Raw genomic sequence first — 14,684 nt, 5'->3', positions numbered from 1 at the left:
CAAGGGAAAGGCCTACCGCCGGCGAACCTAAAGGGCCCATTGCCGGCGCACCACGAGCCCGCCGGTGCGAACGGGCCGGTAATAACGGGCCACCGCCGGCGCACCAAGCAAGTGCGCCGACGATAGAAAGGATACCGCCGGCGCGCCATCGCCGCTTCGCCGGCAAAGGACAATTTACACCGGCGCACCAGCCAGCTGCGCCGGCAATAGTGCTTCCAAGCATCGGCGCATGCCACGTGCGCCGGCAGTAGGTCATTTAGGTGCGCCGGCAATAAATTCGAAAAATCTTTTTTTCAGCTTTTTTCCAAGATACTAGAATACATATTTGACAAGCAGTATATATTTACAACACAGTTCATATTTGTACAGCAAGCACATGCAATATGAGAAGCACATAGAGAGTCAAGTATCATTTCGGTATCAATACACAAATACACAAGTCTCGTTCCGGAATGTTGATTCATACAACACATGTGCATATGCAACACCGAACGACGATGTTTCACAAAGTTAGAAGTCTCGGTACATAGTCGTCACATGTGTCGTCATACACCTCACAATGTAGCTCCTAACCTAAACTACAATCACATAGAACATGAACAACATGGTCACGATGACCATCATCACGAAGGCCATGGTCTTCATCCGGTTCCTCCTCATGTCCCTCATCTCTCCCGCTAGATAACGGGCGTATCTTCCTTCCGCCTCCACCCTAGTGGGGTATCCCTTGTAGCTGTTGCCGCCGAAGCGGTGCACCTGTCTCCGACAGTCCTCCCGACCGTCGTAGACTCCAGAACCCTCCCCTTGTACACGACATATGTCGTCGGCATCTCCATGCACAAGACAAGTAAAACGTTAGTACCAATGCAATGAACAAGTGCCAACTCAAATAAGAGACAAGTAGTATGAACTAAATAGCATGTGCCTCATACTTTGTTGGTCGAAATAAATAATAACATACAGGGATGGGGTCAGTGAGGCTAGGTAGGATGCACAATAGCTTGATATTTGTGGCCATCACACCAAGCCTCACTGGTCCCACCCTGGAGTGTACAAGTGACCGAACATTTTAATCATCGGCCAATGCAATTAAGAAGTGTGAACTCAAATAAAAGACAAGTAGTACGAATTAAATAGCGTGCCTCATACTTTGTCGGTCGAAACAAATATTAACATCCAGGGATGGAGTCAGTGAGGCTAGGTAGGATGCACAAGAGATTGATACTTGTGGCCGTCGCACCAAAGCTCACTGGCTCCACCCCCGAGTGTACGAGTGACCGAACATTCTAATCATCGGCGAACTCCAAATACGAGGCAAGTAATGCAAATAATTATTAAGCTATCTACGCCATAATCTTGAAATATATAGCAAAGTAAATGAAACAATAGACACATGTTCACATGCACATTCATACAACTAAATAAAAGCAACAAGTCGATTCTATTGGAATATATAGCAATTATTACAATACGGAAGTTCAAGGACATATCGTTCAAGCTTTAGCAAGTGTTCCCGTCGTAGGATCAGGTTGTACGCCTAGGGGGGAATGGATGGCAGCCCTCAAGCGAGTTGAACGGCCTCTCATCACGCGACATCTCCAAGCGGAGTTCTATCTCGTCATTAGGTGGTAGACCGTAGCCGTAGAAGAACTCGCCGGACCTAGCGTTGACATCCCTGCAGATTACCGTGCAAATGAACCGCCGGATGCGACCCCAGCTTCTTTCTAATCTCTCTATCGTGGACATCCGCCATGTTTGCAAACCTGTTTCGAGATTCTCCGGCAGCAACATGTCATCTGCGTACTTTATGTACTCCTGCATCTCGAAGGATGGCGTACCACGCGTCCATCCCATTGTCTTGCGTCGATCGCTCGAGGCAGGGAAGTTGGTTGTGTGGGTTAAGACCAAGCCTCCTCGGGATTTCCTCTCTACTTTGAGGGGGCCTGCCTTGTTGGCGAAGCCGGTGAGAGCATCATTGAGAAGGGCCCCGATGTGGGTGTAGTCTTTCTTGCGGTCCCTACCCGAGTCGAGATAGACCGCATGCGAGTGTTGCGGGTGCACGACGATGAGGGTGCAGTAACTTGTCTCTCGCGGAAAACACACGGATTAACCTTTGGAAATGCAAATGGAGATATAGGATAGAATGGTGATGGGGGACTAGCGAGTGATTACTTACTCGGGGAAGTAAGGGATGAGAATGGCGCCTTTTTAATGTTCGCCAGCATGAAATCCTCGACCTGCTGGGTGGCAATCGCGCGATCCCCAGCGTTGCAGATGATGCTCTCCGCATATAGAAGGGGTCCATTATCGCGATGGTCGGCGTCCCCTCCTTAACAATCTGGGAAGACAAGCTAAGAGCAACTAGGCGAACCACACTAAAGTGGAGCGCTTGCATGCGATAGATGCTGAAGATGTCGTTGAACCGGATGAAGCACAAGTCCGCGGGGTACTTCTCGACGAAGTTCATGCCGCTGGCACCTTTGCCACGAAGAGAGGGTAAGCAGGATCTTTTGATTTGAGAAGAATGTTCTCCACATGCCCGACGGTCCTCATGCAAGCTCCTCATATCCGGGGTGAGTTTATTCAGGACATGCTCCGGCAAAGCATCGGTTCACCCAAGTGATGCAGAGGTCGCCAATTGTTTGGCAACTTGTCAAGGAGTGGGACCTTGTCCTTGGATTTGGCCGCCGCCTTGTCTTTGGCGTCCTTCTTATTTGCCCTCTTCCGCTTCTTGGGTTGTAGTGCTGGACCATCCATCGCCGTAGTGGCCGTAGCACGGAGTGTGTTTGGGCTCAACATATTTTTGACGGCGGCGGTGGCGACCTCCTCAGGATTTTCCTCCTCAACCGTTTCTTGAGAATCAAACAGCTTCTTGGAGCACACATATTTCAATGCCGGCGCATCCTCATGGACAACTTGTGAAGACATAGGAATATCCCATTAGAAGTTCTCACGTTCGTATTCCTCGGCCTCTGGCGCAGCTGGCTGTTGTGGTGGGGCGCTGACCACCGGCGCCGCTGGCTGTCGTGGAGGGACGCTGACATGTGGCGCCGCAAGGTGCTTGTCTTTGCTTGTCGTCGACCCCGAGTAGGTGTTGATCCGAATTAGGGTCTTCGGCCATAGCAGTACCCAACCCTTCGGTGAGGCCGGATTCAACGGGCTATCGTCATCGGCACCATGCGGTTGATTAGGAGGAAACAAATCCTCATAGCCCGGTAACTCCCGATCCACTTCAACCCGGTAAACGTCATCCGCCATATCTCGTGTGTGCCACTTCTTATCCAGGGGCCGAAGGATGGACCCCTCGCGACGTCTTTGAGTTCGTCGTTTACTCTCATCGAGAAGGTGCATGGCGTTGAGTTAGCCTCGCGAGAACATGTGTATGGCGTTAGAGAGAGGGCAAGGATGACGAAACTAATATATTAACTTGATGTACACATTAGTTAATTACCGTGAGGGCATTGAGCTCGGCTAATGTCGACGGGCCGGCACATGCGGCGGCGGGCGTGCAAGTGACGGAGGGGCTGCTACCCGGCATGGACGGTGAATCCCTAGCACCAGCCGACATTGCCGGCGGCCGGAGGAGTCTCCATTATAACATTGTCATTGCCGGCGAACGGCGGCGCCATCGAGTTGCTGCCGTCGAAGCTAACCACTTGCATTTTCGGGGGGGGGCTTGTTTGCCACCCTCATACCACGCGTGTAGAGCGTCGAAATCTGCTTGGACTGAAGCGGCGACTTCAGCTTTGACTTCAGGTATGAGCGTAGCTTTGAGTTGCGGTACCAGTTGCGGTACCAAACCAGCTTGGACTTGGGCTAGGATTGACTCCCTCATTTCCTCCGCCTCCCGCTGCTTCCTCTCACTGCGCGCATTTTTATCGGCCACAGACGACAAGCCGTAGTGACCATGCTTGTAGCCTGTACCGGTGCCAGCCACACGGCCTCTATGCGGCCTTCTCGTCGGTGAATGCTCATTAACGATGTTTAGCGCCCGTACGAGAGGCTTGTCCCGAGCTACCCTGCCCGTCGACGCCCGGGAGGAGGAGCCTTCGTCACATTGAGAAAGTCTTTGTGTTTCTTCTTCCTGCGGAAGAAACGCGAACCATTTAGAAATGTTGCTACTATTATATGAACGATACTTGATCTAATTAAACCGGTAAATTGCTTACCAGTTTTTTCTCCAACGCCAGGACCTTCTTGTCGTTCGTGAACCAAATTATGTCGGTTACGACCTTCGGGTCCGTGACAAGTTCCCCGGTTAGTTTCTTCTTATGGTACCGGGACCTGATGAATCTTCTTTCAAGCGGGTCCTTGTACTTGAGCCAGGGGTTCTCAATGCCGGCATTTACATACGCCTCGTCCTCCTTCGCCCAATAGGGCTCCTTTCCCTCGTACCCACGGCTCCCAAGGTTGTGGTTGCCGATGTTAAGCTCCCGCATTTCCTTCCCCCACAACTTGCGATTCTTGGTTGCTTGTAGCTCTTCATTGGCCACAAAAGCATCAAAGTCCTCCTGGGAGACATGCGGAAAGGCGGAGTGGACCTCTTCGAAACCTTTGCCCTCAGCAATCAGCTTCCGCACCATGTACTTATAGCTGCTGAGGTGTTTGGTGAACTTCAGGAGGGCTTGTGAGTTCACAATGTTGTTGGTTTGATGACTGGAGGCGTAGTCGCCTAGGAACTTGTATCGTGCGTGCAACCCCGCAATGAGCTGGGCTCGCAACGGCGCCTTGCTCTCAGCTCGGAGGTCCGTCTCGTTGAGATTGACGACCTCTCGGAGGATACATGCCAGTTGGTTGCCGTACCCCTTGGCAACATCCTTAGGCTCCACCAGCAAACCACTGGCGGGGTCCACCTCTTTGACTGTGTCTCTGCCGGTGCCGACCGTGTTTTGGCGCCTTGCCTTCCGCGGCCTCTTGGAACCACTTGTCCCGGTGCCACTACTCCCGGCGGCGCCGCTAGGATCGTCGCCGCTTGTCTCGCCGCCACCCCGGCGGCGCCGGTTGCCTCGTCGCCGCTTGGCGCGTAGGTACTACCCCCGGCGGCGTCGCTTGCCTCGTTGCCGCTTGGCTCCTCGCCACTACCCCCAGCGTCATCCTCCATCTCATGGTCCTCGTCGCCGCCAACACCAGCGGCCTCGACATCCTCCTCCGTCCTAAAGAAGTGCCTATTGTAGTGCTCCTCTAATTCTTCTTGAGACGCCATGGTGGCTTGCACTAATAGAAGATGAAAAAGAGTTAGAATTCACGGAAAAATTCGGCATGACCTTTGCTAAAAATTGGTCATGCCGAGTGCTAGAATTGCCGGAACGGAAATGAATCGACATTCCGGCACTCAATAGCAACTCAATCCCTGTAACAGAAATGCAATTCACATATATATAGCCATGAACACCATAACCATCACCATAAACGAGAGACAATATAACTTGACCATTACAGTAGGGGAGCAGCTTGATTTTCATTTTCATTTCACCATAACCATCATAATACATAACAATAACTAGGTGCATTAGAAATACACTTAGATTAAATGAACCAGTAGCATTTAAATGAGTAGCATTTCATTAGGCATTTAAATGAACCAAGTGCATCAACCAAACATCACCATCTCAACCAGAAGCAAACCGAAGCATATACTTATGGCATTTTATGAACCAGTAGACATCTAAACCAGAGAATTGCTTTTCATCTAAACATTACCGAGAAAAAGAGAGGTACAGATCACAAGGTTTTGAACATGTAAATCCTAAACCGGAGAACTAGCATCAACCATGCATAGCACCAATTTAAATCCTAAATCATTTAATACACATGAACCATTTTAGCAAACCATTTAAATAGTATTGGCAGAATCATGGACTTGATAATTGCAATATGGTTGTTCATTTAAAAAATACTACTTATTGCTATATTTCTCAATACATTCTTCTCGTAATATTTTGCTTGTACCAATTATCTGCTTGGACAAACAAGTGTAGTGTGCCTTTTATCTTTCTTGCGTGTATGCCTTAAAAGTACAATTCAAGTACACTCGCTGATGTACACAAATGACCTATTATTCAGATTGATCCAGATTGTAGAAATCATTCAGGTTAAAGCAATTTGATTTTATTATCTATGTATCTCTAATTACAAATGCCACTCGGAACATATAGGTCTAACTGACCAAATTGGTGGCATCTAGTTTGATCTTTTTCTTTCAGATAAAATGAAACTTGAAACACCATCCCAGGAGATATACACGGAAAGAACAAAACACACATTTAAGCTGAATATCAGAAAAAAGGTAAAGGTTCACGAAACACTCATGTGCAAGCCACCATAGTTTATAGGAGTCACCCATACTTATAAAAGAAAAAAAGAACAGAAAAACAGTGAAAGGTAGTCACCTGCAGTGCATTAGGCATTTGTAAGCATTAGGCATTTGTATAATACTCGTATAATACAAGTGCTATCATAATTTAAAGCATTAGGTAAATGCCCCATTAGGTAAATTTGCATTAGGCATTTGCAAGCATCTGAGCATCATTTCATTTGATTTTCATTTTCAATTTTTCTTACCGCAAACAATTCAATGTACAATTTTTAGCATTTAACTAAATCAATTAAATGAAACCTACTACTAGCATTCAAAATTTTATGTATAACTTATAATGAAAAATTGAAACCTACTGCTAGAATTTGAAACCAATTTTTAGCATTCAAAAATTGAAACCTACTGCTAGCTAAACCACCCTATTTGCATTTAACTAAACCAATTGGTTCTCTGGTTTGAAAAAATTGTCAATATGGTTCATTTAAAAATTCAAACCAGAGAACCCTATTTCCAATTTGAACAAGGAAATTGCAATATGGTTCATTTAAAAATTACTACATTTTCATTTGCAATTTCGTTAGGGCTACTGCAAGAACTGCAAGAACCCTAATAGCAATTTCGTTAGGGCTACTGCAAGAACTGCAAGAACTAAACCAATACCAATTTCGGAGGCAGGGAGAGGGGAAGGGAGAGGGGAAGGAAGAAGGGGAGGGGAGGGGAGGTGGAGGAGGTCCCGGCGGCGTTGGGGAAGGAAGAGGGCGGTTCTTACCGAAGGTGGCGACGCCCTCCTCCTCTCGGCGACAGTGGCGACGGTGGCTGGCGCGTGACGCCCTCCCCCTCCTCTCCGCGGCGATGCCCTGCTCCTCCTTGCGCGGCAGCTCCGGCGTGCAGCGAGGTCTCTTGGTCCAGGGCTTCCGCGCGACGGCGCTCGAGATCGACGGTGGTGGCGGCGCTCGAGATCGACAGTGGCGGCGGCGCTCGATTGGGAATGGGGAGGGAGAAGAGGGTCGCGCGGCGGTTAAGTCCCAGCTATAGCCGGACCCTCCTTATTGCCGGCGCACCACATGATTGGTTCGCCGGGGACAATTATACCCCCGGCGAACCAAACAGGTGGTGCGCCGGCAATAAGGTGAGCCCGGCTATACCTGGGACTTGTCCCCCAACCTGGCTCTGGCTGGCCATTTCCTTTTCTATTTTATTTTATTTTTATTCTTTTCTTTATTTCGTTTCACTTTCTTTTATGTTTCTTTTCTTTTCCCACAAATCCTATACTATTTTTTTCCTTCTCTTTTCAAGATAATAACAAAGCAATATGAGTTAATTATGCATTACAAAAAATAATGAGTTATACATACACAAAATATTGACCAACACAATATTAATTATTCATACATAAAATATTGGCCATGACCATATGAGTAGTTATGAATTACACAAAATATGAGTTATAGATTGCAAATAAAGTTTTACATCATCGATTGAGAAGAGTGTTTCGCTTTCTTCTTGCTTTTCTTGCTCGTCGTTGAATAATTTAGCCCCGTGTCGTGACTTCTTCTTTTGAAGGGTCGACCTGACCTCGGTAGCGTGGTCCCGCTTCTTCTTGTGGTGTATGTTGTCTCTTCGTCCTCGGATTCTTCCATCATTGGGTCTCCGACTTGTCCTTCAAAGTCTTCCTCGTTGGCGACTCCATCCATTCCGACGATGGTCCTCTTGCCTCTCCTCACGATAACACGGCTAGGCCTGGATGGGTCGGTTATGAAGAAGCATTGGTGCACGTGTTCTGCCAGTACCCATGGCTCATTCTGCACGGTGGAGTTCGTGGACTTTGATTTGTTGGCTTCGGGTAGAAACATGGTGGTGAAATACCGGTCTTCTTTTCTGACGCTCTTAGCCCATCTGATACGGAACATCGGCACTTTCTCCCCAGCCGTAGCTAAGCTCCCGGATTTCCTCGATTCTTCCGTAGTATCTAGTCTTTACGTCACCCGTCCAGGAATCCATCGTTACCCCCGAGTTCCGGTAAACACTGTTCTTGTCTTTTTCTTCCGTGTAGAATGTGTACCCGTTGATATCGTACGCTTGGTAAGTCATGATGTTGGGCGCGGGGCCATGTGACAAGGCCAATACTAGTTTATCCTTGTCGAATCCATTGGTGGGGATTAGCATCAATGTGGTCTTTGAACCAGCGCGCGAAAGAGGAGTTGTGCTCTCTGTATATTTCTGCTTCCGTCATCATCGGCTTGCCACTGTTCTCTATCATGGTTTTGTGCTCTTTCAACCAAGGATCGATCAAGTCAATGTGTTGTAGCGCTACTAAGTTGGCCCTGTCAAAGTCGGAAGTCCGACTCGGACGTGTGCACGTGCAGTTCCTTCCTTCCATTTTTGTGGCCTACTCCCTCGAACCTCGCGGAGGTGCTTGTTTTGAGGCAAACCAACAGGGTCCTCGATGTCTAGATAATTCGTGCGTAAAGAGATGCACTCTTCGGTGAGCCAGCCTCGTACGATGCTTCCATCCGGATGTGACCTGTTACGAACGTATCCTTTAATGACCCCATTCATTCTTTCAAACGGCATCATGTTGTGTAAGAATGCCGGCCGTAGACCGACGATATCATCCATGATATGGACCAACGAGATGGACCATCACGTCAAAGAATGCAGGCGGGAAGTACATCTCAAGCTCACATAGGATCACCACGATCTCTTCCTGGAGCCTTGCGAGTTTCTTCACACTTATCGACTTCCGAGTTATGACGTCGAAGAAGTTACAGAGCCCGGTCAGCGTTGCACGGACATGGTCATCCATTATACCTCGGATTGCAACCGGAAGAATCTGCGTCATCATCACGTGACAGTCATGAGACTTCATGCCGCTGAAGTTTCGTTTCTTGGGGTCCATGTATCTGCTTATTAGCCCGGAGTAACCGAAGGGCACTCTGACTCCTAGAAGGCAATTGAAAAATTGATCGACCTCGGCTGGACTAAAAGTGAAGCAGGAGGGGGACAATGAATAGTCCGGCTGCTTAATCCTTTTGCGCTTCCGACCGTCGTCCGCCTCCTCCTCCGAATGTCCCTCTTGGGCCGCCGGGATCCGAAGCTCTTCCCCGATGCCCAAAACTTTCAGTGTCGTGTCTTGCTTTCGGCCCATCTTTGGTCCGGTCCGGCATGTTGAGAAGAGTGCCAAGCAAGCTCTCGCACACGTTCTTTGTAATATGCATGACATCAAGGCGGTGAGGTGTATCGAGAATTTTCCAATGACGGCAAGTCCCAAAACACGGACCTCCTTTTCCATACACCAATGAGCGGCGTCGTTTCATTTTTCTTCTTCTTCTCTCCAGGCTTTTGACGAATCTTTCCCGGCGCAGGGCACTCCTTCCAACCTTTCAGTAATGTATCGATCTCTTCGCCGCTCTTCTTACGTGGAGGTCCTCGGGGTTCATTTGTACCATCGAACGGATCTCCACGCTTTCTCCACGGGTCGGTCTTCCGTAGCCACCTTCGATGCCCCATGTAAACTGTTTTCGAAGAGCCGGGATCCTTACCAAGCTGCAAAAACATCGTCTCTTCCATGCACTCGACACATGCCTTGTGTCCATGGCACACCTGGCACGAAATGTAACCGTATCCGAGGTAGTCCTGCACCATCGTGATCAACGCGGCTCTCAAAGGGAAATATTCTTCCGCGACGGCGTCCCATGTATCTACCCCTTCCTCCGCCCACAACGTTTCAAGCTCCTCCTTTAATAGTTCGAGATACATGTTGATATCGTTTCCTGGCCGTGTCGGCCCTTGAATTAGCATACTCATCCGTATGTACTTCCTCTTCATGCACAGCCAGGGCGGGAGGTTGTAGATCCATACAAACACGGGCCATGTGCTATGTGTGCTGCTCCGGTTTCCGAACGGATTGAATCCGTCCGTGCTCGCACCCAACCCGATGTTTCGGGATCTGCCCCAAAACTTCCGAATTCATTGTCTAATGCTTTCCACCGGCTTGCATCCGAAGGGTGCGTCAAGCACCGGGTGCTCAATCCGCTCTTTATCATTCAACACCGCCTCCTTCCTTTCGCGTGCCAGCGCATGAGCTTTGCTTCCTTGCGGTCCGCGTAGAACCGTTGAAGCCGGGGGGCGAGCGGGAAGTACCACACAACTTTCCGAGGAGCTTTCTTCTTCCCTTTCTTGTACCGTTCAGCTTCACACACATGACATTTGGTCTTGTCCATGTGCTCCTTGCGATACATGATACAGTCGTTGATGCAGGCGTGATACTTTTCGTGGGGTAAGTCGAGAGGGCACGTGATTCTCTTGGCCTCGGCTAGACTACCGGGACACGTGTTCCCGGCAGGAAGGAGATCTTTCACGTATTCCGGGATGTCGTCGACGCTTGTGTCCGTCCATCCGTGTTTCGCCTTCATCTGCAGCACATCGAGAGCTACTCTCAAGCGAGACTCCCCAACCCGCGACCTGAGTCGTACAACGGAGTATTCGAGTCTATCTCGAGTTGCTCAAGCTTTGATTTCCGCTTGGCACCTTTCGTCTTTTCGAGAAGCAGATCTTGAAGATGAGGGTCCCGCACGACTGAAGCTAGCGGCACATCTTCGTCGTCGTCAAGGTTATTGTCGTCGTCAAGGTTATCGTCCTGTGCGACAAGCTCTTCATCGTCATCAATATCATGATGCCCTCCTTCTTGCCGGCCATTATTACCACCTGCCGCCGTCGCCCCATTGACCTCCGCGCCATCATCACTCATCCATTGAGTGTGTCCATGCATGAAACCATTAGTGAGCAGGTGCCCCTGCAATTTGCCTGAATACGGGTCAAACCATTTCCCTCGTTTGCATCTCCGGCACGGACACAATACCTCCGTGCGGTTATTTTCATACATGTCGATGATCGCGTGTTTCAGATATCTCATCACGATGCTTTCACTCATCTCGATAACCATTATCGCCTGCATGGTAAGATTACATAATTGATTAGAACCATGCATCCGTCGGTAGTTTTCACGGAAAATTTCGGCATGACCTTCCTACACGGTAGGACATAGGAGCGCCAGTAAATGTGCCGAAACGGAAACTTAAAGAATCAACATTTCGGCGCAACGTTGGCAACTCATTTTCAACGCCAACACACACAAGCACAAGCACAAACACAACATATATATATGCCACACACGAGCTTTGCTTCAAATTAATGTCCAATATACGTTGATTTCATTCCTCAATTTGTTCATTAATCACCTATTGGTTTGATATACTCGTCAACAAGATCGAGACGACGCGCCGCGACAATGGCGTATGGAAGCCGACTTTCTAGATCTAGATCTAGATTGAGCGGTCAATGCGGGATATTAGATCTAGATCTACATAGGGGGATGTGGGAGATGCATGTAGGAAGGGAAGATTTGCTCAAAAAATTTGATTTTGTTTGGTCAAATTGGTGAAATTGGGGATAGAAGTGGGCAAAAATGAGCTGGGTTGGGAGAAGGCTCGGGTTTGTGTGGAGGAGTGGAGTGGTAGTAGAGTGGGGGAGTGGTTGTTGAGCAGAAATAACTGCCCGGAGTTACCGCCGGCGCACCATGGCACGGGTGCGCCGGCGGAACATAGCTATTTCGGCTATACCACCCCCAGGCCAGGCCCAAGAGTCATTGCCGGCAAACCAGCCAAGGGGTGCGCCGGAAATAGCGCGTTTTCCGCCGGCGCACCCCTGGGCTGGTGCGCCGGCAATGACTCTTGGGCCTGGCCCGAGTCGACCGCGGCCATGCCAAGTTTTTTCCCCGGCGCGTCTTTTCGGCAGGTGCGCCGGCAGTAGGCTCTCATCGCCGGCGCGGCTGAAAGTAGGTGCGCCGGCAACCCTTTCCACCGGCGCATGTGCTAGGTGGTGCGCCGGCACCACTTGCCTCCACTATAGCCATTTTCCTAGTAGTGGGCCCGTGACCGGCCGCTGGCCTGGTCCGTCGACCGGCCCACCCGGCGCCCTCCCCGGTCCAGCCGGATTCCGCACCGGGCCGCCTCACCGCTGCTTGGCCCACGCGGCCTGCGCTCCAGCTCGCCCCCGCGCGACCATTATCTCCTTCGCCCGCTCGCAGCTTCGCCCAGACTGGGCCGCTCGCCCCGCGCGCCCCTTGCCTTATCCGCCGCCAGCGCGCGCTGCTGCCGCCCGGCTGCTGGGCCGGCTCGACCGGGCTGCCGACCGGGCTCCCGGTGCTCGGTCCGGTCGGCCGGCTGGGCCGCCGGCTGGGCATGTTTTTCTGCCCGTTTTTCTTCCCTTTCTCTTGTCTTTTTCCCCCCAACGGTTTTATTTGCTCCTAGCTATAAATAGACCTTCTTCCACCTTGAGCAATAAGTTCTTCCCATTCTCTCACCTCCATTGTTCCATTTTGAAGAACTTGCTCTCCCCTTTGATTCCTCCAACCATTCTTGCTCATTCTTGAGGATTTGAGAGAGGAGTCTTCTCTAAGTGAGGGAATCTCTTGGGATCTAGATCTTGGAGTCTTTGGTTGACTTTCCCCCTTGTTTTTCCTCTCCAATCTCATCCTAGCATTTGTTGCTTTGGTGGGATTTGAGTGTGAAGGACTTGAACACCTCCGGTGTTCTTGCTTTGCATCATTGCATAGTGTTGAGCTCTCCACCACGATTTGTTCGAGTGAGAGACCGTGAGCTTGTTACTCTTAGAGGGTGACCTCCTAGTTGGCTTGGTTGGTGTCCCGGTGATCTCTTCGTGGAAGATTGTGAAGGGGCCCGGGCTTCTCCTTCGTGGAGCTTGTGAAGTGGTTGTGAAGCTTGCCATCTCCGGAGCGGAGGAAAAGCTAACCATAAGGAAAGGACCATTATCCTTCGTGGGTGTGGTTCGGAGAATAGGGTGAGCCTTCGTGGCGCGGGGAATCCTTCGTGGGACCTCCACTCCTCCAAACGTGACGTACCTTGTTGCAAAGCAAGGGAACACGGGAATACATCCTCGTCTCCGCGTGCCTCGGTTATTTCTATACCCGAGCTCTCTTTCCTTGTGATAGCTATCGTGCTTGAAGTACATATATCTTGCTATCACTTGTGCTACATATATCTTGTGCCTATCTTGCTTAGCTCTAGTTGCTATTGTTACACTTAGTTGAGCTTAGCATATTTACGGTTTGTGCTTGTAAACTAAACGATAATTAATTCCGCATTCTTACAAGACAAATCCGCAAGAGTTTGTAATCGCCTATTCACCCCCCCCCCCCCTCTAGGCGACATCTCGATCTTTCATGACGCAAATCACAGCATGCATCAACTTCCGACACACGGTCCTGCCATTGAACATATCATCAGTATTCCGCAGCCGGGGGAGTGGATGTACAATCACAGTACCTGAGTTCAAATCCTCACGAACGCAAATTTAGGTTTCTATTTATACTTGAGGCACAGGTTAGTCCTGGTAGTCATTCAACTTATTTTGAGAACTATGCTTTAATCTTAACCAAGATTAAAAATCATAGTACTCATGCCAAATAGGTGTGTGCAACCCTAGTTGGTGCAGAGGCCGGGAAGTGAAATTCTCCCCATTTTTTAAAACGAAGAAATTTGTAGCCATACAATAGAAACCAGCGACCCAGGACCCTCCCCACGACCTAACCCTCCCCGCGCGGCGGCGGCGCGCCGCGCCTGGGAGGCCGCCAGCGGCCCTCTCCCCGTCCCCTCCTCAAGTCCCCTCTCCCGCCGCCGCCGCCATGTGCGCTACTGGGCAAAGCCCCAGTGGCGTGGCGGCGACGGCCTTTACCTCCGCCAGCGACGGGAGGAATCGACTGCGGCCTCCACCGGTTCCTTCCACTTCATCGACGGCGATGGCGGGGCAGCGACGGCCAGGGGCGGCGCGCTGTGGTGGCGGTTCGGCCGGGTTCGACGGCGGGTCTCCGATATGGGCCCAGATGGGCCTAGGCGGGGCTCGTGTGTCCGCCCTCGATCCTTCCTACGGCTGCGGCGTTTTCCTGGGCTTCTCCCGCATCTTGAGGTGGCCTGGGGCAGCAGCTCCGGGTATGGCGGTGGTGCTCGTCTTCTTCGTTGGAGGCGGGCGGCCAGATTGGGGTTGTTCGTGGGGATCTTTTGATCTCATGTCCAGTCCCAATAACGAGTTGGGGAGCGTAGCTGCCGGTGAAAACCGTGCTCTGACCTTGGTCATGGCGGACGATGGCGACGTCACACGCCGTTACCTTCTTGAAGGCATCGTCGTCGCAGTCTACGGCTTCTTACTCGTGCTGCTCCGGGAGAAATCCTAGATCCGATCCCGGATTGGCGATGGCGGCGTACGGCGTCGTTCTCCCTCCTGGGGGCATCGTCTATGGAGCAGATGCAAGCTGGAGGGTCCTGAGGTGGAGCGGCGTTTTTTCTTTCGT

The sequence above is a fragment of the Lolium rigidum genome, chromosome 3 (assembly GCF_022539505.1).
Source record: "Lolium rigidum isolate FL_2022 chromosome 3, APGP_CSIRO_Lrig_0.1, whole genome shotgun sequence".
In the NCBI taxonomy this organism is placed as follows: domain Eukaryota; kingdom Viridiplantae; phylum Streptophyta; class Magnoliopsida; order Poales; family Poaceae; genus Lolium; species Lolium rigidum.
This window is presented reverse-complemented; position numbering follows the sequence as displayed.